Raw genomic sequence first — 27,805 nt, forward strand, 5'->3', positions numbered from 1 at the left:
TTCAGTTTATCCATACTTCTTGGGACACCCTGTATATGTCTTGCTTATATTCATTTTTTAACTAAATTCAAGTCTTAATTTAGTAAATCTTTGTAAATAAAACCCAATATTTACTTAATATTCCCACGTGATTTAGAACATTTCTCAAGAAACTATAAAAATAAAACTACATACGGAAAAAGGAACTAATCTATAGTTATGGAGAACAGATGTGGTTTATTAGAAAATGACCTTTATTCCTTGAACTACCACATGGACATATTTGTTTAGTGACACAACGTTGAAAGTTTTATCAAAAAAGATAGAGCGTGTTTATCTTTGATAAGTCTTGTTTTGATTCGAATAGCTTTGGTGATGTTTTTATGTACTTTACAAGGCTTGTGATGATAGATTACTTGAAAATAGAAATACGTAAGATTTGGTAATAATAATTTATGAACTATTGACGATTCAAGCATTCTTAGAAGTAATTTGTTTCCCGCGACTTCGACCACGATACAATATTATATTTATGAACTAATTTAATTGAAATAAAAATATTCTAAAATTCTTTGTTTTTGGCTCTACCTAGTTACCTACATATAAATATAATTATAGATAAAATGCATAAAAATAGGCATTGCAATATTATATGTAAAAAACAGTGACAATCGCATCAAAATCAGTCCATCTGTTTTCACTGTTTTGAAAAGATAATCCATTTCATCCCAGGAGTGCTCCGCCTACGTACAAGTTATTTAAATAGAAGGCTATAGGTATATGCATTGATACCGTTACTGTATCCAGCCACTTGAAATTATGCGTGTTTCCATTGTATTGAACAGATTTCACGTGACGTGACTTCAATCGGAAAAATAACGTGATGTTAATTTGATAAATGTGATGGTTGAATCTTCCGATTGGACAATAGGTCATAGGATAGCAAATCTTGTGATGATATAAATTTTAAACTTTAAAAGAAATTACTTTACTGTTTAGTGAATATCTCAAATACATCGTGAATCTAATATTCTAATATTCTAATATATATTATAAAGGCAAAAGTTTGTAAGGATGTATGGATGTTTGTTACTCTTTCACGTAAAAACTACTGAACCGATTACAATGAAATTTAGCACACATATAGAGGATAACTTGGATTAACACATAGGATAGTTTTTATGCGGGTTTTCCTTTGCAAACGCGGGCGAAGCCGCGGGCGGATATCTAGTAGAGAATAAAAATGAAAGCGATTTCTGTAAAATATTGATAACGTACAATACTCGACCCTACTAATAAAACATACGAAAGTATGTAAAAAAGAACAAGTACCTAATGCACATATTTTATGTGATTTTTCCAGAAAACATTCCTAAATACTTATTCGCAGCTACCAAGTAAGCCGCTAAAACAATAGCAGTAGAAGCGGTACATTTTTTCCATCGATGGCTATGGATGGTTAAATAAAAAAATTCACTTCTCATTACTGAAAAATCGGTTAAACTCAAACCCATCACAAACAGGTTTACATACATATCTTTATGTTTATGTCCTTAATAACTAACAATAATATAGAAATACATACATAAGTGTAGATTGCGGCACGATAAAGAAAACCGGATTACAATGGAAACGCACTCAGTGTCAAGTGTCAGTAACAAGGCGTGCTTTCTTCTTACGAGTGCATATACCATAAAAGTATGCACATTTTCATCTCCAATTTGAACCTTATACCTTTGTAATAAGGGTGTACAAATTACAATACTTGAATCATTTTAAACCCCATACTTTGATCATGTTATAATAAAATACGTGCTTGTAAGTTGTACGTTTATATTAAGCCATTTATATTTTTTATGTTGTTATTATAGACCACAAAAATCTTATTAAAGTACTAAGAAAACAGCCTTGCTTCGCTTGGATAATTTATATTTAAATAATATAGTTTAAAAAATAAAAAAATAGATATAGTTGTGATACAACAGCAATTGCTGAGTTTAAGAGCACAATTCTTTACCTCAAAAATCGCATGAAAACCAGGACAGTATGACAGTATATATATAAAATAATACATAATTAAATATAAGTAGTAGTTCCAATGAAATTATATACGAATAATAAAAAATTTAATATATTATCAATGTAGGTAGATATATTTTGATAAATGTATTTCGTAAGCAATTAATATATAGAGTTTTGTTACTAATAGACATAAATAATGATTAATCCGCAAATAAATGTATTTTCGGATTAGACATTATTTATGTTAGTATTATAGAATTAGTGTAATTCCAATCTATAGCCACACCCTCATCAAGGAAATAACATTTTAACCCAAATACACTAATAAAACCACATATTTAATAATCCACAACAAAACAAAATTAATTTAATTTTAACAAATTAAAAACCTGAATAAATCTTTATAATCCTGTCATTTACAAAAAGACTAATTTTAAACTTTCACACTTTCATTCGAATTCAATTAAGCTAGTGGTTTAGCATTAATTCGGACATTTTGCAAAACAACCGCTTTTTCGGGCAATAAATTTTTTCACTCTCTAATTCAATTATGATAAAATCTATTAAGGCATTGTTGTTTAGAGATCCGTGGGCAACACAATAACACCATTAAAATACATAATATAATCTACACAGGTATTAAAAGGAAATGTTATTTTGCTCCTAATTATCAAAATACTAGATTTCCGCCCGCGGCTTCGCCCGCGTTTAAAAGGAAAACCCGCATAGTTCCCGTTCCCGTGGGATTTCCGGGATAAAACCTATCCTATGTGTTAATCCAAGTTACCCTCTATATGTGTGCTAAATTTCATTGTAATCGGTTCAGTAGTTTTTACGTGAAAGAGTAACAAACATCCATACATCCATACATCCATACAAACTTTCGCCTTTATAATAGTATTAAGATTAAGATTACCTTCAAAACTATTGGACTGTTTTTGAAAATTTTACTGATACATTACATAAGTAAAATAGAGTCTATATTTAGTTTAGGTATTTCCACCAATCTTTAAGAAACCTAAAAACCATCTTGATAATCATTTCGAATAAAATACAAAAAATTTTATCTATTTGAAAGATGTCACAGATAATAATAACTCTAATTTCATTTTAAAATTAAATTTATACTGAACCATAAAAGCGACTCTACCGCTCTTTCTTCACCGCGTATATAATTTTAGAATGATATATTAGTACAAGAAAGGTGTAATTTATAAAGACAATTGTCACTTTCTCTCGTAAATAATAGTTAAAACTTGAAAGCTTTCGTAAAACGGTCACGTTTGTACTGATTCAGTTCAATATAAGATTCTGTTCACAATTCTATTGTTTGACAATAACAATTTCTTCCTACTAATATTATAAACTAGCTTACCGCCCGCGGCTTCGCCCGCTTTGTCTAAAACCTAATAAATTACATACTAAAACCTTCCTCTTGAATCACTCTATCTATTAAAAAAACCGCATCAAAATCCGTTGCGTATTTTTAAAGATTTAAGCATTTAGCATACAAAGGGACATAGGGACAGAGAAAGCGACTTTGTTTTATACTATGTAGTGATGATGCGAAAGTATGTGAGGATGGATGTATGTGTATGTTTGTTACTCTTTCACGCAAATACTACTTAACCGATTACAATGAAATTTAGCGCACATATAGATGGTAACTTGTATTAACACATAGGATAGGTTTTATCCAGGAAATCCCACGGGAACAGGAACTATGTGGGTTTTTCATTGAAAACGCGAGCGAGGCCGAGGGCGGAAAGCTAGTCTTTAATAATAAATACAAAATATAACGGTAGAATGAAATAGGCTTTATGAAATAGAGATTTTATTGACCCAAAGATAATATTGTACTTCCTATCGTTTGATTTTATGATAGCTTACTGTATGGGATATGATAGTTTCGTGGGCAGTCATACAGATAATAAATATATTTCTATAGAGTCCATTTGCGAAGTAATCAAGCTTCATAAATGGTTTCTTTTGTTAAATCGTGTGTCTTTGATGTGTTTTTTAATGTTTAACCACAAATATAATATTATGTACTACTAATCTTTTCCCTATATTTTCTTCCATATTTATTTATCAACTAGCGGACCGCCCCGGCTTCACCCGTGGTACATATTTACGTTTTCTCTACATAAGAACCATCTTCGAACTTCAAGGAATATAATAAAAAAAGAATTATCGTAATCGGTCCACCCGTTCACGCGTGATGCCGTGACCAAGGAAAAGGGTTTCATTTTTCAACAATATCGATTTGGTAATAATTGAACTTCAATTGTTAACTTTTATTACTCTCTTTACTATGTTTATTAACCGACGAACCCAAAAAGAGTTCCCAAATCCATCCCATGGAGATCCCGAAAAGTTCCAACCACTTTTATAAAAATCTAGATATTATTATTCTAATAGGAACGTCGTTGAGCTTTTTGTTAAAAAGCTTTATATCTGTTTATATCTGCTATTTTCGATCTCTGATTAGAAACTTGCGTATTATCACAGAATACATAATAGTAGCTAAACGCTTATTATATTAAAAGGTAAAGATATAGTTTTATTTCCTACTAGCTGTGCTCCGCGGTTTTACCCGAATTGCTCCGCTCCTGTTGGTCTTAGCGAGATGATATAATATAGCCTATAGCCTTCCTCGATGAATGGGCTATCTAACACCGAAAGAACTTTTCAAATCGGACCATTAGTTCCCGAGATTAGCGCGTTCAAACAAACAAACAAACTCTTCAGCTTTATAATATTAAGTTATAGATATCTAAATACAAGTCCATTTAACTATAAGATAAAAATCTATCGAGTATTACATTACAAACGTAAAGATATGAATCGGAATCGAGTTTTAGAGCAAGTGTACAGTTTCTCAAATTACGTATCTATTTTAATTGAGAGAAAGCCACTGTTATCAATACACAGAAATAATTGAAGATAAATATATATATTATTGTATTGGTGTTGAAACTAAATCCTTGAAGGAAATAATCAAATACAGTATTATATTCTATAAAATATAAATTTGTATTATGTTCTGAATGTTATCATAATATTATATTTCTAGTAAGTAATATTAAATTTTAAATATCTATACTTATATTATAGAGCTTGTTTGTTAAGAGTTTGTTTGTTTGAACGCACTTATCTCAGGAACTACTAGTCAGATTTTAAAAATTCTTTCAGTTTTAGATAGCCCATCGAGGAATAGGCTATTAATATGCTATATATCATCACGCTAAAACCAACAGGAGCGGAACAATGCGGGTAAAACCGCGGGGCACTGCTAGTTAATAATAAATATCAAATATTATGTAGGTACAAGAAATAAATAGAAAATGCAATTAAATATTATAGCTATTTCAAACACATAAGAAAGTTATTAATTTAACTATTTCTTAAGATTGTAAAGTGCGTCAGAGCGATTAAATTTAACGTAGCGTTAAATTCGATGGCTATTTAGTTAAAATTAACTGCAAGAAACTTAAATTTGCAGCGATACAATCTTTGTATAATCTGTAATTATAAAATTATGCGAAACACGTAAAAGTCCATTATAGTAATGTGGAATTGTTTATAAACTTTATGTTGATGGTATCAGATTTGATTATGTTTAAGTTTAAATTTTGTAAAAACGTTTAAAATAATATACAATACTAGCGGCCCGCCCCGGCTTCGCCCGTGGTACATATGAAAAATAGATGTTGGCCGATTCTCAGACTTACCCGATATGCACAGAAAATTTCATGAGAATCGGTCCACCCGTTTCGGAGGAGTATGCAGACTAACATTGTGACACGAGAATTTTATATTGTATATAAGATAATATAGGAATAAATAAGGAATATTGTCAACGGCATATAGTAGTATAAGATTTTTGTAGTAGTTTGTAATGTTTTTGCAGTAATAAAGGCTTATTTTATTTTATTAAGTTTAAATTTTGTAAAACATCATAATCATCAGCCCATATGCGTTCCCATTGCTGATACACGGGCCTCCTATGAGGGTACAGACTATTCTCTAAATTGCCCCTGCTTGATCTATACTCATCACAATTTAGGATATAGGGTGCAATTCCAATATTGCCCCTGCTACAGGTACGTGAGTAACCAGCTTAAGTTTTATAAATAAAACCAGACGATAATAACTTTGATAAATTAGGAAGTTAAAAACATAACACGATCGACACGTCATAACTCATAATAAATCAAAAGGATCAACAAAGATTTACATCAAAACTTATCTTTAAATAGAACGGATATTCCTCTTAAGTCCTGTTTAATTTATACTATTCTAATTTTAACGAAGTACAAATATATAACTAGAATTTCATGTAACTGTTAGTTTTGTAGTACCTACATATGATCCGATTAATTTTGATCGATTCCCTGTTTGAATTCAGAAAGCAAAATATGTATACCTAGCTCATTGACTGGTGAAAACCAAACCGACGATCAATTATTTGTACAAAAAGACTTTTAGAAGCTTTTGAATCGATATATCTACAAAATACCTACAGAGCAGTTATCTTTGAAGTTATAGATAGTTCATTTTATTTATGATAGAAAATGCATTCATGTTTGTTAAACCTCTAAACAATCATGATATCATAACCATAATAATTTATAAATATTATAGATAGAACTTAACAATTAGTATAGTCTTATTAATGCACGTGTTAATACATAATATTACCTCCACTAACTACTATTCTCAGAAACAGTACAAAAAAACTGCTTTGTGTCATTAAAAATATTCCTACATAATTACATTTTATTCTCTTTATAAAATACACAGTAAAAAGATGAAAATACGCAGATTAGCGAAGGTATTCTGCCGCTAACATCAAAGCGAACAATAGCCGAGTTATAATTGCTTTGCTAATTAACGAATTATTGCAAACACATGGCATGAATCGTTTATGAAAGGCAGTGACGTAGTCAGGTAACCAAGGGCCCTGCAAATAACAAAATAGGGCATAAAAATAAGAGAACAGGGCCTCTCAACTAGCTTAAAACGCCATGACGCTAAGTCGATACATGTCATGTTTTTTTGACAATGGAAAAGATTTCGGAAGTTCAGTTCGATCGAGATTTTTTGGTAGGACTTGATCCTGTGAGCTTGAGGGTCCTGGGGCACTGAACCTTCGTACTTCGTACACTGGTCAGCTACGCCACTGAATTGAAAGGCGAAATACCTTCAGTAAACATGCTAACTGCTTGAATAGCTGGTGATTTTCGGTGGACAAAAAGTCTATCATTGTTGATCCGCATTTCGATGCCTCTTACCTGTAAAAAAAAGAGTTAGTTATTGCAAATATCATACAATACCTATGCTTAGGTAACTTAATAAACAAAATATATACGTTTTAAGAATAGATACGTGATGATACCTATTCACGATCATAGCTCAGTCAAAATCGTTACAATGCTTTGTAATTCTATCCAATACAGCATTAGAAGTTTCCCCTTTACAATAACATAATTAATTAACACGAATATAAGCGATTAAACCATACATTAATTAGAAACCTCGATTATCAGTCACACACCGTCCAACCAAGGTGTTGCGCATATATTTCCTAGAAGTGATATCACCGCCCTTTACATTCCCTTGGACTGTGGACTGGAATATTTTATTATGTACTAAACAATATGGAAACGCTATAAGCATAATATATAGGTGAGAATCTACTTGACTCTACCTTGAAAGGTAAATCAAATCTATTTACCTATACTACGGGTAAATTCAAACTCAAACATTTGTTGATTCAACTATACTTCGATAAAAAACTATATAAAATATACCACAGGTTTAAAAAGCAATATAATAAGCGAACATGTCGTAATTATTCAAAGAAAATAATGTACAACATTGAAACCTATTCCACAATTTTTACACTTCAATTAAATAACTAATATTCTTTCCAAATAATGCAACATCTCTGATCTGATAACTCAAATTAAAAAGCATGGAAAATGTTTAGTAAAGTGATTCAAATAATAAAAACAGTTTAGAAAGAATTGCAATTAATATATAAAAAAAAATATTCATTTTTTTTAAATCCCTAACAAAGAACAGGGCCGTATTCCGCATTTGCTAATAAAAATAAAAAATACAGGTCACAAAGCTATTGCATAACATCTTGCATCTGGCGATGGCGTATCTATTTCCGTTCCCTAATTATTATTCTCCGTTAATCTGAATATATACGGCATTTTAAATATCTCATCTGTATAGCTAATTTGTATGCATAAATTGCTGTTGTGTCTGTTTGTATCGTAATAACAAAAAAATAATTTGGAAAATCCAAAAGTGCACGCCTCATAATTTTTTTTTAATAAATATTTATTAATTATTATTTTTGTTTATTTAATAACAATTAAACCACATCGAATCAGACCCTGAAAAATGAAAGGGTTCTATTCCTGAGCATACTCAAGCGTAAGAGAAAAAAAAAGACTCGATTAGTAAAGTATTTCGGTCGCTATCGTGTTAACAAGAAAAAGGATCCGCACATACAGACACACGGACGTCCAAGACAGAACTTTTTTAAACTGTTTTTTAACTAGTTTAAATAACAAAAATGACATCAAAAATATCATGAACGTTAAAAATAGTGTTTTTTCTTAATATGTGTGTGTATGTATTATCTTACAAGTGCAATGTATGATACATAAAGACATTTTAAGTTTGAAAAATCAGATGTTTTGCGCGAAGCGACAGTAGTACCCACCTCAACGCTTCGCTTATGAGGCGTGCAAAATTATTGAATGTATGTAAAAATAATATATTAAGAATGTGTTTCGGCTAAACTCAAAACTGTATCTATTTTGAGAAATACAGCTAATCAATACTTTAATATTATAAAGCTGAATAGTAAGTTTGTTTGAATATTTTTCTTCTAAAAAAGTACAATTTATGTGTTAGATGTCTATTTCGACATCTATCGCGCTAAAGACAACTAAGAGCGGAGCAAAGCGCGAAAAACCGCGGGACAGATCACAGAGGTCTTGAGTATTCATTTTTTTGTAAAGTTTTGAGAATGTGACCTTTCAATAAAGAAATACAGTTTCATAATATGCTACAGTCACACGAAATATTATATACTTTTTTTGAAGACGTTTAAAATTAGTAATGTCGCAAAGTAGTTTAATATTATTTGTATTGTGGTATTATTAGACAGACCGTCTGCCAGATAGGTTCTCTATTTTTGATGACTGCAACTGATCTAAATTCTAGATCGTATCTGTACTTGAAATTATTTGTGCTTTGCGTCTTTAAAACGTTGAAATCTATTATAGCTAATATAACTTGCATTGATATTATAAAGGGGAAATATTTGTTATTTTTGTAAATTATTTGCGATTAAAATAAAAAAAAAAAAACTAAGCAATGGGTTTTATAATTATTTTACTGAATTATTAAAAAGCTTATTACTGTGTACGCTGAAAGTTATTATTCACGAAATAAAACAAAATCAAAAAGTTCCTTGGCTCAAATTCTCAGGATTACACAGATTTTGCCTTATTTTCAGTAAAATCTAACATAATACGAATTTTGATTGAAATTCAAACATAAAACTTTTTATCACTCCAAGTGCTTATAAAAAGTTAAATACCAATTACCAACGAGTCGGAATGTCGCAGAGAAGAAACGACAAGAAACTCGATTATCTTCTTATATATAAAAATGAATCGCAAAATGTGTTGGTAAGCGCATAACTCGAGAACGGCTGAACCGATTTCGATAATTCTTTTTTTATTATATTCCTTGAAGTACGAGGATGGTTTATATGTAGAGAAAACGTAAATATGTACCACGGGCGAAGCCGGGGCGGACCGCTAGTAATTTATAACTTTATATGGATAAAATTATTTCTATAAAAAATTAATTAGATTTGTATGAAAGAGCGATAACCAACTTCACACAAATATCGACCAGAATAAGAAAAGTATATCCTACCAATATTATAAATGCAAAAGTTTGTGAGGATGGATGGGTGTTTGTTACTCTTTCACGCAAATACTGAGCCGATGACAATGAAATTTGGAATGTAGGTAGCTGAAGACCTAGAATAAGACATAGGTATACTATACTACTTTTTATCGCGGAAATCCCGCGGGAACGGGAACTATGCTGGTTTTTTCTTTGAAAACGCGGGCAGATCCGCGGCGGAAATCTTTGTTACTTAAAAACCTTGACAATTACTATGAAAATGGATTAATTAATGAATGTGTTAATAGGTTACTATTAACACAAAAAATAAAATGTAAATAAACTGTTTAAAGATATTAAGGGCCGATTTTTCAATGCTTGGATAAAACTTATCCGTCCAATAAAGTATTACACGATAATATTAAAATGTTATGTAAACTGTCAAAAACGGACAATTAGAATACGTTTTTAAAATGGTAGTTTTATACATTATTCGACGAATAAGTTTTATCCAAGCATTGAAAAATCGGCCCTAAAATCAAAAATGTATAAACGGGAATTAATAACAGATTTATTTATTTAACTTAAGTTTTTAATTTCAAAGATATTTAGACAGGTTACCTATTAATTATATTTAACGTATTTAACCAAGATACAATAAAAATGCAATAAAATACAGGTCAGTCTAACAGCTAGCCACTTAACCATGTTTTATACCGTTCATGATATTTATATGCAATAAAATTTATTTCTATATCTATAAAATGCTTTCATATGTAAGTACTTAGGTTCGAAAGCTTCTCTTCAAAAAGGTATTATTGGAAGAAATTAAGAAAGGTATTTTAAAAGTTTATAGGATTAATCTATTATTAGTACCTACTTAAATCGAAAATAAATCATTTATAAATTTGGTACAACATTGCTCAATAAAAAATGAACGTTTTTGAATGTAATGAAATTTGAATGTATTGAAAAGTGAGCTTTCAGAAAGTTTGATTGTAGCAAGACAATAAACTTTTTGTGAACGATATCCTATCCTACTAATATTATAAATCCTATCCTACTAATATTATAAATCCTATCCTACTAATATTATAAATCCTATCCTACTAATATTATAAATCCTATCCTACTAATATTATAAATGCGAAAGTTTGTGAGGATGTGTGTGTGTGTTTGTTACTCTTTCAAGCAAATACTACTGAACCAATTACAATAAAATTTAGCACACATATAGAGGGTAACCTGGATTAACACAATCCCGGAAGTTCCACGGGAACGGGAACTATGGTTTTCCTTTGAAAACGCGGGCGAAGCCGCGGGCGGAAATCTAGTGATTCAATATATTCAAAGCCGGGGAAAGTAATGGTGATTAAAGAAACTCGCTAAATAAAATTTTCTCCTTAGTCTGAATGAAACCTAATGCCGTGGACATAGAAAGTACAACGCTACAAAATAATAGAAACACTTTGATAAAAACCATCAAACGCTATTCTCATATTAACTTTTTTCCACATCGGACCACCGCCATAGCCTTTCTTCCCGATACGAAACAACACAGACAAATTTCAGTCCTAATCCTACAACATAAAGCTCAAAATCATACAAGCCGTTTAAATATTTTTGAGTGCATCAAAATCCAGAGTCATTGCATAGAGTTACTATAATTTTTATAGACGTTCAAAAACAAAGTTATTTCCGAATATTTTTGAACACATTTTTAAAATAGATCTTACTCCCTTGTAATAAGTGTTAGTTCTGAATTTGTGACGTCATTGGATGCATATAAGGGTTGGTATTTGTGGGTGGTCCCTACAATTAAGTTTTTGTTTCTATGATGAAGTTGTAAGCACGACAAGTTTTCACTTTTATATCTTTATAATGAGTGTTCGATATGGTGCTGTTAAAAAAACAATTTGTTTGAATTAAGAGTTTAAATGGTCATTGACTCTTTACTAGCAACTCGCCCCGACTATACCTGTATTGAAACAAGGGCTTAAGTAAATCACATATGCAGGTCCTATGTAGTATACAGTGTAAACTTTGCAAAATTGATAAGTATTTTCCGAGTAATTGGACAACAAACTTACAATTTTAACTTTTCCCTTCATTATATTATTGTTAAAACTGCACTAAAATTAGTAGAAGGTAATAAGGTATGTAGTGGAATCATATGCATTTTCATATTAAATAATACTCAAGGAAAAATATTAACACAAGATATATTGGCATAATGAATGTCTAATATTGACGATGCAAATCAAGAATTGCAAATAAATTAGGTACCTACTTGTGATGTCATCAAAAATCCCCGTGAACATATCTAATATCTCAGCAAAAATAATATTAGTAAACATTTTATTATCATGTACGTGTCTAATAATATTTATTTTACTTCATAATTATAAAAATGCTATTATATTTTTGTATTTCATTCAATTATAAAGTGCTATATTTCACTAAGTTCCGTCAAAATCGGTCTAATCTTTTCGTAAATTAACCGGAACAAACAGAGAAACAAGATAGAAACATTGATATGCAAAGCAAAAAGCTATAAACCTACTTGAAAAAAAACTCAGGATTAAATTGTATTATTTGTTTGTTGTTGTTTTAATGGAACAAGGAACAGACACTTCAATTTTATTTATTACTATACATATAGATTAGTTATATTATTTCTATAGACATAGATTTATGTTCTTCATTACGAAGTATGTCTGTCTGCCATTGAATCTATCTTTTTGCATTGCGACGTCTATTTGTGATTAAGTCTGCATTTAGAAGTTAGGGTCCTTACACATTAGATTGAATAGCTCAAATATTTATTAAAAAGCCAGTTTATTGTCAATTTATCTACACATTGTGCCCTCTATTCAATTTGGGGACGAAATATGAAGGAATAAAATCAAAAAGTTTCTAAGTACATCGTCATAGGATATTATGTCCCTGCAGTGAGAAATTGCATATTATATCAAATTTTACGTAAAACATCTATGTAATTTTTCATCAATTATTTTCAATCTTTGATTTCGTAAGTTGAGTAATCTTGGTATTAACGCGTGTGTCATGCACATGGAATAATTAGATCCGGAATGCAAGACTGGACTCTGATACCTATGGTCACGGTAAAAACAGGGAGGTCTCTTTATATTGGTTATGTGTCATTTGTTTCTGGAAAGGTAATTAGTGCGCTAATAAAGTATTTCAACTTTATCAATAAGTACAGAATAATACAATATTGTGTCTCGGAATCGACAAATACAATTTGCTATCAATATTTTTTTTGTAAGAATGAAATCATGTGTGATAAAATATAGGTATATTTTTTTATCTTTACTGCTTACAGCGGAGGATGTGTCCATCTATATGTAATACTAGCTGTTGCCCGCAGCTTCGCCTGCGTGGAAAAGATAAATTTTCATCGTAAAAACTTTCATCCCCTATTTTACACCTTTAGGGGATGTATTTTCTAAAATCCTTTCTTAGGGGACGCCTACGATATGACATCTACCTGCATGCCCAGTGGTTTGGGCTGTGCGTTGATAGATCACTATGTCAGTCACCTTTGAGTTTTATATATATAGATTTATCTATGTATTCTCTCGGAAAACTCCTTTGACTATGCAGACGAAGTCGCAGGCGGAGAGCTAGTATGTAATACTACAAATAGATAATCATCAGTTAGTATAAAAGATAGATTACCACAAACATTATCTATCAATAGTTGCATTAAGGGGGCGCATAAAGCAAAATAACCAATCTTCTATTAGATGATACGTGTAATAGCCATTTAAATCTCACATTCTAGGAAATGATATTTCTAATCTTCACACAAATTGAGAATTCCCAGACGAAACTTCGGGTATACATTACCAGCATATTATATCGTTTAAAAACAATTTAGAGCAGTTAAAATGTAGTTACGATAAGTTTGGGTAAAAGCTTTCATTCATCACGTTGCGTCAGATAAAGGCTCTTCAGACGTGTAGTGCGGTGAACGCAGCGTTCGAATATGTATGGTGTTATTAGAACAATGAGTGGGAGATGTCTTGTGTGGCCATGGCTTTAAGTTAGGTAATAATCTGGTCTAACAATTTTGGTTTTCTATTGTTTATAGTATTTATGTATGATAGTGGATAAATATATCAGTCGGTTTGCATGTTGTATTTACATTGGAGTGATAAAATTGAATAGAAAATTATTCAGAAGATTGAATAGAAATAACATATTTTAGCCTTCGTCTAAGTTGTTTTAAACATACTTAAATAACAGTTTATTTATTCGAAACTTAACTAATGTGACTAGTGATATAAACTAGGTACTTAACTAGGTACTAAACTAGGTCAATTATTTCATACAAGACTCCTTGTCATCTTTTTGTACTTAAGTAATTGTACGTAAGAGAAAAAGGTACCTATGCCATTTCCAGAACTGCAACTATACTTAGTCTGTGACCGCTTGCGTTGCGTAAACGCAATTAGTCTGTGGCTCTCTCCAGACGGTTACAGGAAGAAATAAAAGTGTAGAAGCGTCAGTAATAGATTCCAATGGTACTGCGATAAAAATAAATTAAATAATTATACAGTTTTACGAACTAATTCTTTATCCAGAGACCAGAGTGACGTCAGCATGCGTCATGTCATATTTTAAGGTCATTCGAATGAATTTATATTAAAAGTGTTTTGTTTTAGTTGTTTACTCATTTCATAAAAAATATAACTTAATTAGTAGAAAACATATAATAGAGACACAGATTTTCTTTCTTAATATTACCAGGAACTAATTAGTTATCTATGGTAACATACTACCAGTATTATATTATCTGTATTACTAAGCTCTATAGTATTTGTGTTGAGCCGGATTATTTAATTTAAACCACAATTATTAATCCAAAAGTACCGATATTTAGCATGCACATATTATGCAAAAATAATTATCTTCTCGTCTACATATTGAAGCGTATCGAAATGATACACATAATATCTATTATTTTAGTATCCTTAATAATAAGTGTAACATGTATCATCGAGATACGTGCAGGGAAAGTGATAGTCTTTAGAGAAAGAAGCTCAAAATTACTACTGCGATATCCTTAGAGATATAAGGAAAAGACAGCCAAATTGCGTATACGTACTTTATTATATTTTACATACCGTTATATTATTATATGTGTGTATATTACGAATACACTGTTATATGACGTCAAAGCCTTATATTGGGAATTGTATTGCACGATAAATATTATTTAGTAATTATTTAGTTGTCCTGTATTGATTGAAAGCAGCAGGTAGCAATTGACTTCGAATTTAATAATAGTATATGTACGTCATTTATGTCAATTAGGTCCCAATTTCTCTTTTATACCTCAGCATTAGCATGCTAAAATTTAGAAATATAAATATCTATGAAAAAATGTAATCAATTTTTTACTTAACATAGACACTTGAACAAGGTATCGTCGGTGGTTTTACATGGTACATTTTTATATAAGTGCCATTCATAATCTTTTCCAACTCTAAGGCATAAATCATAGCATCTTTTGTATACATATCATCGGCTTAATAGCAGTTTTTGCATAAGAATAAACATCTCCAAAAACTTTCGAATTTATTATAACAACAATACATAATTTATAGTCAAATCTTCTATCGACCTACTCCAAACTGCTGAGCCTAAAAGAATGTAACCCAATTAATACTTGAGATTTTAATTACGAACCCGTTATGTGTCAATTAACGTCAAATTGATTAAAGTTTTCTTCAATTTTATTTGTTTTATCTCCTTGGTACAGTGATTAGTGAATTACAAGTGAGAGGTACTAGGTTCGATGCCTGGTGAATACAATAAGATAGAAACTGGTTAAGAAATGGACTTATCTTTTATTTTAAAACGAAAAATAACTTCAAAATCAAGGAATACATCTGAAACGATTTAGTTCGATTGAATCTTTTAAAATTGGTGTTAAATAATGTCAGTCCGGTATCGAGTCTCTGTATTTATTATATTAACGCCGTTAGTACCTACACCGACGCATTCGCGAGCGGCAAAGAAACAACGAAAAATCTGTCAGTAGTATGGCAGGTTTTCGCATATGATATGTCTCACTCTAGCACATAGATAGATGAAATAGTTGCGTCCTTGTCAGTATTGTTTCGCAAGGAACTGCGAAATGGCCATTACACAGACGCATTGCGAAAAAGTTGCGAAAACATTGCTGTTTACTAACGTTCCGCAGATATTTCGCTACGCAGTAGTTTCGCAGAGATTCGCTGCCGCACGCGAATGCGTCGGTGTACTAACGGCGTAATGCATAAAAAAATTATGCATTTAATTATATTTTTATAGGTATGTTTATGAGAAAGAAAATAACCAACGTAGTGAAAATATTTTCGCTATTATAAAAATGTTAATTTTAAGCTCGTTTATATTCATAGATTAGATATAACTTTGTACTACCTAAATTATATAAATCAAGTAATCTTGCCCAAGTTGAGTTTCTTACTTACTTAACTTACTGTAAATTAAGCTCGAGTAAATTTTTTTTTTGTGCATTTTTGACGAATTTATATATGCCTTGCCCCACCACGCAAACCGGCAGATGAGTATACCGTTGTTATCAGAGGCACTTGGGGCATACGTAGTATGAATATCTGACGCGCTCGAGAATGCCCAAGTAAATGTTTTTTTTAACATTTTTGAAAATCCGTACGCGCCAAACCCACCGCTAAAATGGTTTTTACCATAGAAACTTTTCTTTTCGAAATTATTTTATCTTTCGATTTTGATAAGTCTCGACGGCGCCGTTGAATTACGCCATTTAGCTACCTCGCCTCCTTATCTACTGGTAAATTGCCCACTCTCTATGGAAAACGTTGTTTAATCAACTATTTTCTTATGCCTTAAGTATCAAATAATTTCTGCAGTGATATAAGATACCTACTATTAATTTAAACGCTATTTTATGATAGTTTTTCTAATATAACGTTTATGGAAAGAAATTACGCTAGAAAATTAATTGTGATGACAGACATTATTCGATATTTTCTATCGGAATGCTGAATTTCAACCAACTAACCAAGGATATATAATTCTAGCTACGCTTCGCGGTTTCACCCGCGCGGCTCCGCTCCTGTTGGTTTTAGCGTGATGATAGCCTATGCCCTATAGCCTTCCTCGATAAATGGGCTATCTAAAACCGAAAGAATTTTTCAAATCGGACCATTAGTTCCAGAGATTAGCGCGTTAATACAAACAAACTCTCCAGCTTTATAATATTAGTAGGTAAGTATAGATATCCTTCATAAATGATTATTCTATCATAACTACATATAAATAATATATTTTTCTTATGTTAATTAACGTGAGAGGTATTGAAATTCCTCTTAATCACTCATGCCAAAAAACCTAACCCTCTTCCCCGCAGTCGGTTAAAACACGCACAGCATTAGCATGATGTTTGATGTAATCGAACGTCCGCCATGATGGATGGATCCATTATATTATATTACACCTGATTGAAATTATCTTGTGAAACCAACAGCTTCATTTACTCATTGAGTCATTAGCAGTTCCGTGGTGAAACCTTTTTTATACAAGATAGTTATAGTAAGTATAATATTTATTTATGTTAGTATGGAGGAAGAAATCAAGAAATCTCTTGGCACAGATAATATACTTAATACTTCTTCTTTTAATGTTCATTAAATACTAGTAAAAAAAACCTAAAATAATTATTTAGCTCCATATTAATTTTTAAAACGACTTCGATCGTATCTATGAGCAGAAAAGTCGTTGATTTTCAAGTGTAAGTTTTAACCAAGAAGCTTATATCTAATACACTGGAGATTGCACTATGACCATTAACTTGTAACAAGAAAATATGACGTTGAATGACGCCTGTATGTTTTTTTATCCCTTTCACACCAACTTGCCAAGTTAGGTGTGAAAGGGATAAAAAAACATACAGGCGTCATTCAACGTCATATTTTCTTGTTAAGTTGGTGTGAAAGGGATAAAAAACATACAGGCGTCATTCAACGTCATATTTTCTTGTTACAAGTTAATGTTCATACTGAAATCTCCAGTGTATTATATATAAGCTTCTTGGTTTTAACATTTTTTCATGCTCTGCTCTATAGCATGATGTTATAAAATTATACTAAGATTCGTAAATAAGCTGCACACTGCCATTATTTTTATCGACTCTTTAGAGTAAGAAACAGTAGCTATTGTACTTAAGGTTTCAAAGTTGATTTCGAAGCCTTGTGCAATGATGCAATGTGTTTAAAGTTTAAACAATAATTTACACAGCGCTTTAAACATGTTCTGTCTACTGTAATCGAATAAATGTATTTCACTAACGACAAAGTACCGGTTAGTTTGAAATATACAAATTACAACACGACATTTTACATGACAAGATACCTAATAAGTACAGAAGCAAAGACAATGTCGCGGGAACTAACTAGCTCGAAGATTTAGACAGCTTTCCATAGACACAATGCACCATAGAAAGTGTTACCAAAATACAACTTTCAATTGTAAATACAATGGTGAAATGTCAAATTGACAGGCGAATGACATGTATTGTCGGATATAATCTGTGGTTTCGCGGTTTAATAAATGTCACTGTCACTTTAGTTGCAAATGTCACTTGTGATACGTCTAGAAATCTTAGGCAGAAATCATAACAAAATATGTTGCACATTTACGGCTTTAACAATTTATATAAACAAATTTGAAAAATTACCTACATAATATTTTAAAGTATAAACGGTGTCAAGGCTATTGGATTTGTATTTACAAAATTATATTCTAGCTTTACCTAGCACTGAATTATCACAATATGTAAATATAATTCCTAAGCTGCGTTTGTCTCCGTTAAAACGTCTACTTTCTTCACCTAACGCTCATCTTTTACATAATATCTTCTAAATAAATAAAAATACATAGCATAATAAAAGAACTGTTAACTATTAAATTTGAGATACTCCTAATGAAGCGTCCCAAATAACACAGATATCTCATTCCCAGACTTATGAATGTTAAACATTTTGATTCTTAAACGAATTTAACGTTCAACAATGCTAAAGGTATGTTAGTTGCATAATTGTTGAGAATTTTGTCAATCGTGAGATAGTCACTTAGCATAAGGACAAATAACATTCACCGAAATGGTTAGAATTTCAATATCATTGTCTATTTAATCTCTTAGATAGCAATTAACTCTAGGTATATTTAGAATTTATCTATAAATACTAACTGATCCGGTAAACAAAAGTTATGAACTACAGAGGTGGAAAGAACTTTTATTGGCTGAATTTTGGCAGAAATATAAGTAAATAAATATCCAATCAAAGTAGAGTTTGTCAATTCCAATATTTATGAGTCTATTCAGAAAAAAATTGTTACTTGAAATGAAATGAAATCGTACCGTACAAATCCCGACAATTTTTATTTCGCCCTAAATTTGTATATTGTAATTATTTATAAATCGGCCATTATGAAAAAAGCCCCTTTTTATTAGATACTTTGTCTATGACATAATGTATGTAGAGCTTGTGTTAAAAACAATGAAAACTATGAAACGGCAGTAAAGATATACTATTTATTGTGTTAACTGTTAATGTTTGTATTGTCAGACAAATACAGAATTTAACAAGTGCATGATGAGTTACATAGCCTTATGTAATAACTTAAATTTATTTTATTAAGAATTCGGCAGTTTTTTTACGTTTTTGTTAAGGTATAAAGAAGAGGGATATTATAGAGAGAAAACGCGAAAATGGTAATAGGACAAAACAATGTTTTAATCTAGTATTTAATGAATATTGGAATAATGAAAAGTACATTTTAAACATTTGTAGAATTTATTACGTCAAATGAAGATTTGATTTAAAATCATTTTGTTTTTCTGAAAGACTGAAGACTACTCCAGTTTTAGAGGATGTTAAAAATAAACTATTCATTAAAACATTTTGTTTGGAGACTACTCTAGTTTTAGGGGACGTTAAAATGCTAAAAATGTTCTAATAATAAAAGTGTTTCACTCAAACACAAATAATGGATTTTACATTAACACGTACACTTGACATATAGCTACAGTTACGTCGCATATTTGTCCAAATGGTTACTTGTAAAACGCCAAGATATTTCTCTAGAAGTGTGAAAAGCATGAAACTTTGTTATGTTACACGTTCTATATATTTAAAGCTAGTTTGTATGTTAGTTTGTCGCTTCGGCTCCACTTTCTTCTTCTAGATTGTTTATAAATAAACTCGTTGAAATTGCTTCGAAATTTAAATTATACGTAAAACATTATTCAAACATCTTTCGATCTATTTATAAGGTTTATCTTCAAGCCACTAAAATTCCAAAATATGTTCTTAATTATGAATAAACGATAAATTACTTAATCTCTCACGCGTCCTACTATAACATACTGATTTAGTTACGAGTAAATAATGTACGTAGGACGCGTGAAGCTTTAATAATTATACAATAAAAAATATGTAGATACTTCAGAGTTTACGATTAGCGGTCAATTTTATTACTAAAATAAAAAATCGAACTGCAATCCATATTTAATCTGTAATTCAACCAAAATAACTTTTTATCTGTATCTACGTTATCTGTGGTATGTTCTAATTATATTAATCAATAAACAAACGAGCAACTATTCCAAATATTTCCACCGTTTGGCGGGAAATTGCTACTATATAAAAAAAATGTTATGCATACTGAAGCTGTGGAATGATCAAACATTCATCATTGTTTGATCAAAGGAATATTTACAACGCGCCAATCATAATTATAACTATTACTTTTACATTTTTACACGACAATAATTTGTTATGTGATGTTTTTAAGATTTAGATTATCGTTATAAAAAATTGTAAGCGACACTGGTTGCTTGCAAATATATCTTCTTGCTATAAGAGAAAAAATTATGTGCAGGAGATAATATAATAAGGTTAGTCACTTATATATGTCATTTTTTTAATGTTGATGAAATAGATATTTCTACAAAAATCTATGTCAAGTAATTTTCTATTTAAAATGGTTTATAATTTTATTGTTTACGTCATTATTTATTAATAGCATTTCAATGTTTATATTAATATGATATTGACCTCTATTAGATAAGCAATTAAACTATATCATTAATAGGTAGTAAATTAAACCAAAACATCAAGGTTTATCGGCTTCTTAGATTTATTAAAAACAAATTATTATTACTTAAGATTCAATGACTCCTGACATCATTTTTTCTTTAATCAATGATTTCAGAAGATAAATAGATTTTTAATTATGTTTAATTAACATATTATTATAAGTACGACTAGCTCAAATACCTAAAGTTGTGTTTTTTGTTTTATATAATTAGTATATTTCCGCCCGCGGCTTCGCCCGCGTTTTTAAAGAAAAACCCGCATACTTCCCGTTCCCGTGGTATTTCCGTGATAAAAAATATCCTATGTGTTAATCCAAGTTACCCTCTATATGTTTGCTTAATTTTATTATAATCGGTTCAGTAGAATTTGCATGAAAGAGTAACAAACACACACACATCCTCATAAACTTTCGAATTTATAATATGTATTAGTAGGATAGGATAGGATAATACTTTAAAATAATAGTCAAATAATAATATTAATTGGTCACATATTGCCACAAATAATTAATATAATACTTTAAAATGGTATAACAATGACATTGAACTTTAAATAAATTCACAAAATTATCTGCTATTTAGATTATTTAAATCGGTCAATAACCGCGAAACGCCTCAACACGAAAACAAAAGTTTTTAAACAATTGACATTTTATCAACACAAAATACGACTAAATTAGTTACCTCGGCGTGATATTACATTTTTGACGATGCTTTAAATTTGGCAAGCAGGTAATAATTCCTAATTTTCTCTAACAATTCATAATTACGTGGTGTACCTATCTTGTAAACTATTTGAATTCAAAAAACATTTATTTCCTGAATCTTATTGTAACGAGAGCATTTTTATTAGGTAATAGCACGTAATAGGTATTCAATTCCAGAAGTAAATTGTATGATTAAATATGTATGTATGAATAAATGAAAAAACTAACGAACTCTTGCGTACTTCTTATTAATGGTTGTCCTGAATAAGAAGTAGGTAATGATTCTCATATTTGGCTACGGTTAGCTTCGCGATTATTTTATGTATTAGTCAAATATAAATTATAGTATAAAAAATAATACTAAAACTATTATCGCACTACCTTGAGATAACATTAAAATACGTATCAAAAAACTACCTTGAACATTATGTTTAACTGCATAGAATCCTTCAATAGACATCAAGCGCCATTTAAAGCTCGTAAAAAATATAAACAAATCAGCACAAGGATAGAATGCTATAAATAAATAAATATTACATAAGTATTATCAATAACCCCGGTGATTGAACCCGGAACAATTCGTTGACACACTTCTTGATCGGGTTAACTAAAAAAATGAATTGAAATCGCAACATATAAACTTTATGCTACACTTATTTCATTAAATTTATCATCAGTTTAATTTATGTGACTTACTTTCGCACGGTTTTAATATTTTTTATCTATATGCAATAAAATGTTAATGTCTCTATATTGTGGATATCGAAGAAAATTAATGTAACTTAATCAAGCAATTTTATGTTATCTTAACCTGTTCGTATATATTATATACGCATCAAGCATATATCATGGCATCTACGTGGAGTTTTAAGCAGTTTGCATTCATAAAATTGACTTTAGTAATTCAAAACTATAACGTGGCTCCGCTCCTGTTGCCTGTTGCCCTAACGTAATGATAATATAATATAGCCTATAAGCCTTCCTCGATAAATTTAGGCTATCTAACACCGAAATATTTTTTTCAAATCGGACCAGTAGTTCCTGAGATTAGCGCGTTCAAACAAACAAGCAAACTCGACAGCTTTATAATATTATTAGTATTCAATATAGATAATTATAATATTTTGCAATAATGAGTGCAAGAGATCGATCATTATTACGCAGATCAACTCGTAGGACGAAGCTATGTGTAAATAAATACAATTTGATATTAAACAGAGTAAGTCTAGACTAGACTGAAAGCAGAAATTAGGATATCTAAGCGCTAAAAGACTCACATTGAAGATTTCAACTTAATTGATATACAATAGCTTTTAAAGCTTGCAGTTGCAATATAATCAACATGTGTACCAATTATGATAAAACTAGATTTCCGCCCGCGGCTTCGCCCGCGTTTGCAAAGGAAAACCCGCATAGTTCCCGTTCTCGTGGGATTTCCGGGATAAAAACTATCCTATGTGTTAATCCAAGTTACCCTCTATATGTGTGCTAAATTTCATTGTAATCGGTTCAGTAGTTTTTACGTGAAAGAGTAACAAACATCCATACAAACTTTCGCCTTTATAATATACTAGCGACCCGCCCCGGCTTCGCACGGGTGCAATGCTGATACAAAATACACTACAGAAAAACTGTGAACGTTGTATATAAAATTAAAAACATAGCGGCCCGCTCGACTCGCCCGATAGCCGGGCGGCCGGCCGGTATCGCCGCAAACGCTACGTCCCGCAATTTTTAAATCTGTAATATCTTCGAAAATATTCACTTAAATCATACGGTGTAAAGGGCCATATAGATCTATATTAAATGAACAATGTATTCAAGGTATTTAATTGGTTAAGGATTAATGCTGTATTGGTTAAAATCGCATCGAAAATTAGCCATTATTTGTCGTAAAAAGTAAATGACAAAAAAAAGTTATTGTGGGTTATCCATAAGAGATAGACATATACCATCGCGGACTTTTCTGTAGACCTTTTCCATGTGTATAATACTTAGTACATTATTTTGATAAAACTCGTAGGGTTCAGCCTGCGTTTGCAATGTAAGCGGAAAATATGTAAAAAATTACGACATCACTATAGAAACCTCAAAAATAACAGTACTTCTCCACTATTTAATGGATGTTATTATACATATAAACCTTCCTCTTGAATCACTCTATCTATTAAAAAAAACCGCATCAAAATCCGTTGCGTAGTTTCAAAGATTTAAGCGTACAAAGGGACATAGGGACATAGGGACAGGGAAAGCGACTTTGTTTTATACTATGTAGTGATATGTATTAGATATATTTAATATACGTTTAAATACTATTTTAAAATATTTAAGTAATTATTTTTAAATATGTTTAATATTTTAAATATGCTTGAAATAGCTCTATTTGCGTTGAATATATTCATTCATGTCTGACGGCACACCTATAAAAAACAACCCGGTATTATATTTAGTATTTTTAGTATTTATGTTTGCTTTGTATACGTTTATTTCGTACGTTTTATTAATGTGTTACAACTATTGCCTTACTTTTGCTCACCCACAACATATTATAGTTATATTTCCAGTCGTGGATAGGGTTGCCTGGTAGAGATCGCTACCTAGCGATAAGGCCGCCCTTATTTGCAGTTTCTGTTAAGTCATGTCTTTATTTTATATGTTTATTTTCAAAGCAACTAAGTATTTTCATTCATTCATACGATATAATTTGTTGAATATTTTTGTGAATATCATCAAATAATCTCTTTACAACATACTACAAACTTTCGAATGTTATAATATGATCTTATTAAGCATGGGAATACACATAATGCCTATCACAATGGCCAATTTTATTTCCGTAGAGAATTTAAGTTGTATTTTTTACTTAGTTATAACATTTACACACATACTTGTAATTAGAATTTTTTTTTTTATAGTAACCCTAGCAATAGGGCAGGCGACTCACTTGGTGGTAGGTGATAGACGCCGCCCATGACGATCACAGCGTTGGCAACACTGCGATCGTATTGCCGGCTTTAAGGTGGTAGTTGGTTTTTCAGGAAGGTGTAGGCTCTTTGCTTGAAGGTTCCCATGTCGTATTGGTTGGGGAACACGGAAGGTGGTAAATTGTTCCACAAGAGTGTAGCACGGGGTAGGAAATGACGTGCGAAACGCACGGTGCAATTATAATTAGAGACATAATAAATAAGTTTTTAAGGATTACATTTACGAAAACATGTGGTATTTTTGTAAAGTATTCAAATTACTTTGTACAGATATAATTAACGACTCATACTTCCTATTCTTTTCCTATTAAATAACAATGCCGATACATTTAAGAACTATAATTCAATTAATAAAAATACAACAGATAATATAATAATATATAGTATAGATAATACTATGAACTAACGAAACCACATCTAAATGAAGAAGATTCTACAAGGTACCTTGGACCAAGAAAACAAGTTACGAGTTAGAAGTAATTGAATAATAGAAAGTTGTAAAATATTACAGACATTTCACCCCTCGACTTCATACCCTATAATATGAACTTAATCAATTTGAGAGAAATTAATGTGGTTGAAAACTTAAAAGCTAATAATATTGTAATTTTTTATTGAAATAAATTGTGATGGATTAAAAATTTTAATGTTCCCATGACAATAATGGGATGGGAACAAATTACGTATGGCTATTATAAGAAGAGCTTTTCATTACTTTAGTATTTTTTGAAAAAATCTTTATCCCACAATGATTCAAATACAAATATTTATAATAATAAATCAGATTCAACTGCAGTAATAATTGTACACTCAATTATTATAGTTTTACACTAAATTATTTAGTGTAAAACTTTGAAGTTCCAAAAATCAAATGAATTTAAAAAGAAAACAATAATTATTGCAGACGTAACCATTAAAAAAAATCAATACAACTACGGGTTTTTATAATTTGTATAACTTGGGTCATTACATTTTTAGGTAGAGGCAGTCGAAATGTAGCCTGTGTCATTCACAAGAGAATTGGAAAAACCCTCATGCAAAAGCTAAAACTATCACAACATCGCATGAGTGTAAAATAATATTGTGAATGTCGGTTTGTCAACATTTACGTAATTTTTCTTGGAAATTTTAAGATACAGCTTCATCTCATATAACAATCCATGATCTAATTTAGAAGCGTTTGTGATAATATTTTCGAAGCAAAATTATTAATAGGTATTAATAATTTTGCTTCGAAAATAAAATTTTGCTTCTAAAAACATTTACTAAAAAAAGTTTTGACCGTTTTGAATGAATAGGTACGCTTATATTTCACAAATCAATGTTGCTCAAATACCTACCAAATAATATTTTTTACGAAACGCTTAAAAGTTAAAACTATTGTCTCTCTTTCTCTCTTTTAAGTATTTCCACTAAAAAGTTCTTAATATTCTGCACGACTTCTTTACACTAAGCCTTTTTGTTAAACCGTATTTGTTATCTATGCTAATGAGTTTTGTCAAAAGATTGCAGACACTGCTATTTTAATCGTGAGATAAGACGCTCGTACACGATAAGATAAAATTTCGCAATTTTCATAACAATATCAAGGTCCTTAATGAATTTCATGAACTCAAGATAACACTTAATATTTATTTACTTTGTATTTTCTATTAACATTACGTTTTAATATTTAATTTTATTTTTAAATTTAGCTGCTTCAAAATTATACGTATAGTTTAATATTTAATAATAAAGTGAAAGTAGAGTTAGATAAGGAAGAAAGCTGCGTTCTTAATTAGTTGATACTACCAATAACAAATAATGACTCATATTTCACTAAAGTTATCGCAGGATTGCCATACATGCTTAATGATGTTGATAACGTAAACAAAACTTCATCTATAGAAGTTCAAGTACAGCCTAATAAATGTTTACCATCCAAAGATAAAATTTACATTTCGAGTTTACACTCGTAAAACTTTACAGCCGGTGTTAACGCGTTTATAGCTCTTTAATTAGAACTTGATAAACTAGTAAATAAAACAAACAGAGATGAAAGTGTTATTGATGCCAACGCCAAGCAAAAAGACCTCCCGCCTCCTAAACAATGGTACCATTCAAATGCCGGTGCAAGAAACATTTCAAAATCACTCACCGTGCTATGCAGCATCTGCATATGGACCACGAAACAATTCACTTTAATCACGGAACTCACAATTATAATTCGCGTCCAAATTGAAATTCACTGAACCCAATATGCACCCCTGAGGGACACCCGGAATATGTTTTTTGTGTTCGGTTATTTTTCGATCGAAAGCGCGGGTCGACTGGCGCGTGGCATTCAATAGCCGGCTCTCCACTGAACTATCAGTAACTGACTGGCGAGCCGTGCGCCGGCGTCTCTCCTCGCTGTTTACTATACCCCATGTGCAACGTTATCAAACGCTCCCTCGAAAACAAACCCTATTTCATTACATCTAAAGTTTATTATTGAATTTACGTCTCATTTACAGCTTATCTGTGTTAGTAAGTCGGACACTTGTATTTGTCGTCAGTATGAATGAAAAATAAACTCTACGCATAGAGCTTTCTGATGGTCGCCGTCGTTTATGTTGTAACCTTAATTAATGTTTTTAAATGGTTGATATGTTGGCGTTAGTCCTTGTTGGACACGAAATTATTGTCTCGTTCATGAATCATGATTCATGTGTACGTGACAACAGTTGCTTATCAAGATTTTTATGAAGATGCGTTCGCTCTTACTAGGAATTACCGCGTATGGCATTACTCCAAAACGATAAAGTGATGTTCTGTAAATAAAAAGATGTTCTGATTATGTACAGGGAAACTTCGTATGAAATGATGCTGAAAGTTTCCAAGAATAACAAATAATTACGTGTAGGAAAGTGAAAATCGCAAAACATTGAATCAGATGCCTACGTGATTTCAAATTCGACATATTATGCTAATTCAATTAGAACTTCGGTTTTCCTCAACCTTCAGTCTTCAGA

The 27,805-nt window shown here is 30.9% G+C and overlaps 1 protein-coding gene across 1 annotated transcript in view; it reads right to left on the reverse strand.

Moving 5' to 3' along the window:
- Positions 1 to 27,158, reverse strand: part of LOC149478261 (facilitated trehalose transporter Tret1-like) — a 65,728-nt gene extending 38,570 nt beyond the window's left edge. The window contains exon 1 of the mRNA XM_089709513.1: positions 26,950 to 27,158. The gene's annotated coding sequence lies outside the window, so the exon portion shown is untranslated. The remainder of the gene's footprint in view (positions 1 to 26,949) is intronic.
- Between the last annotated feature and the right edge of the window lie 647 nt (positions 27,159 to 27,805).

The sequence above is a fragment of the Colias philodice genome, chromosome 22 (genome assembly GCF_061535455.1).
Source record: "Colias philodice isolate Cphi_HAF_F1 chromosome 22, ilColPhil1 Martin Lab GWU primary, whole genome shotgun sequence".
NCBI lineage: Eukaryota > Metazoa > Arthropoda > Insecta > Lepidoptera > Pieridae > Colias > Colias philodice.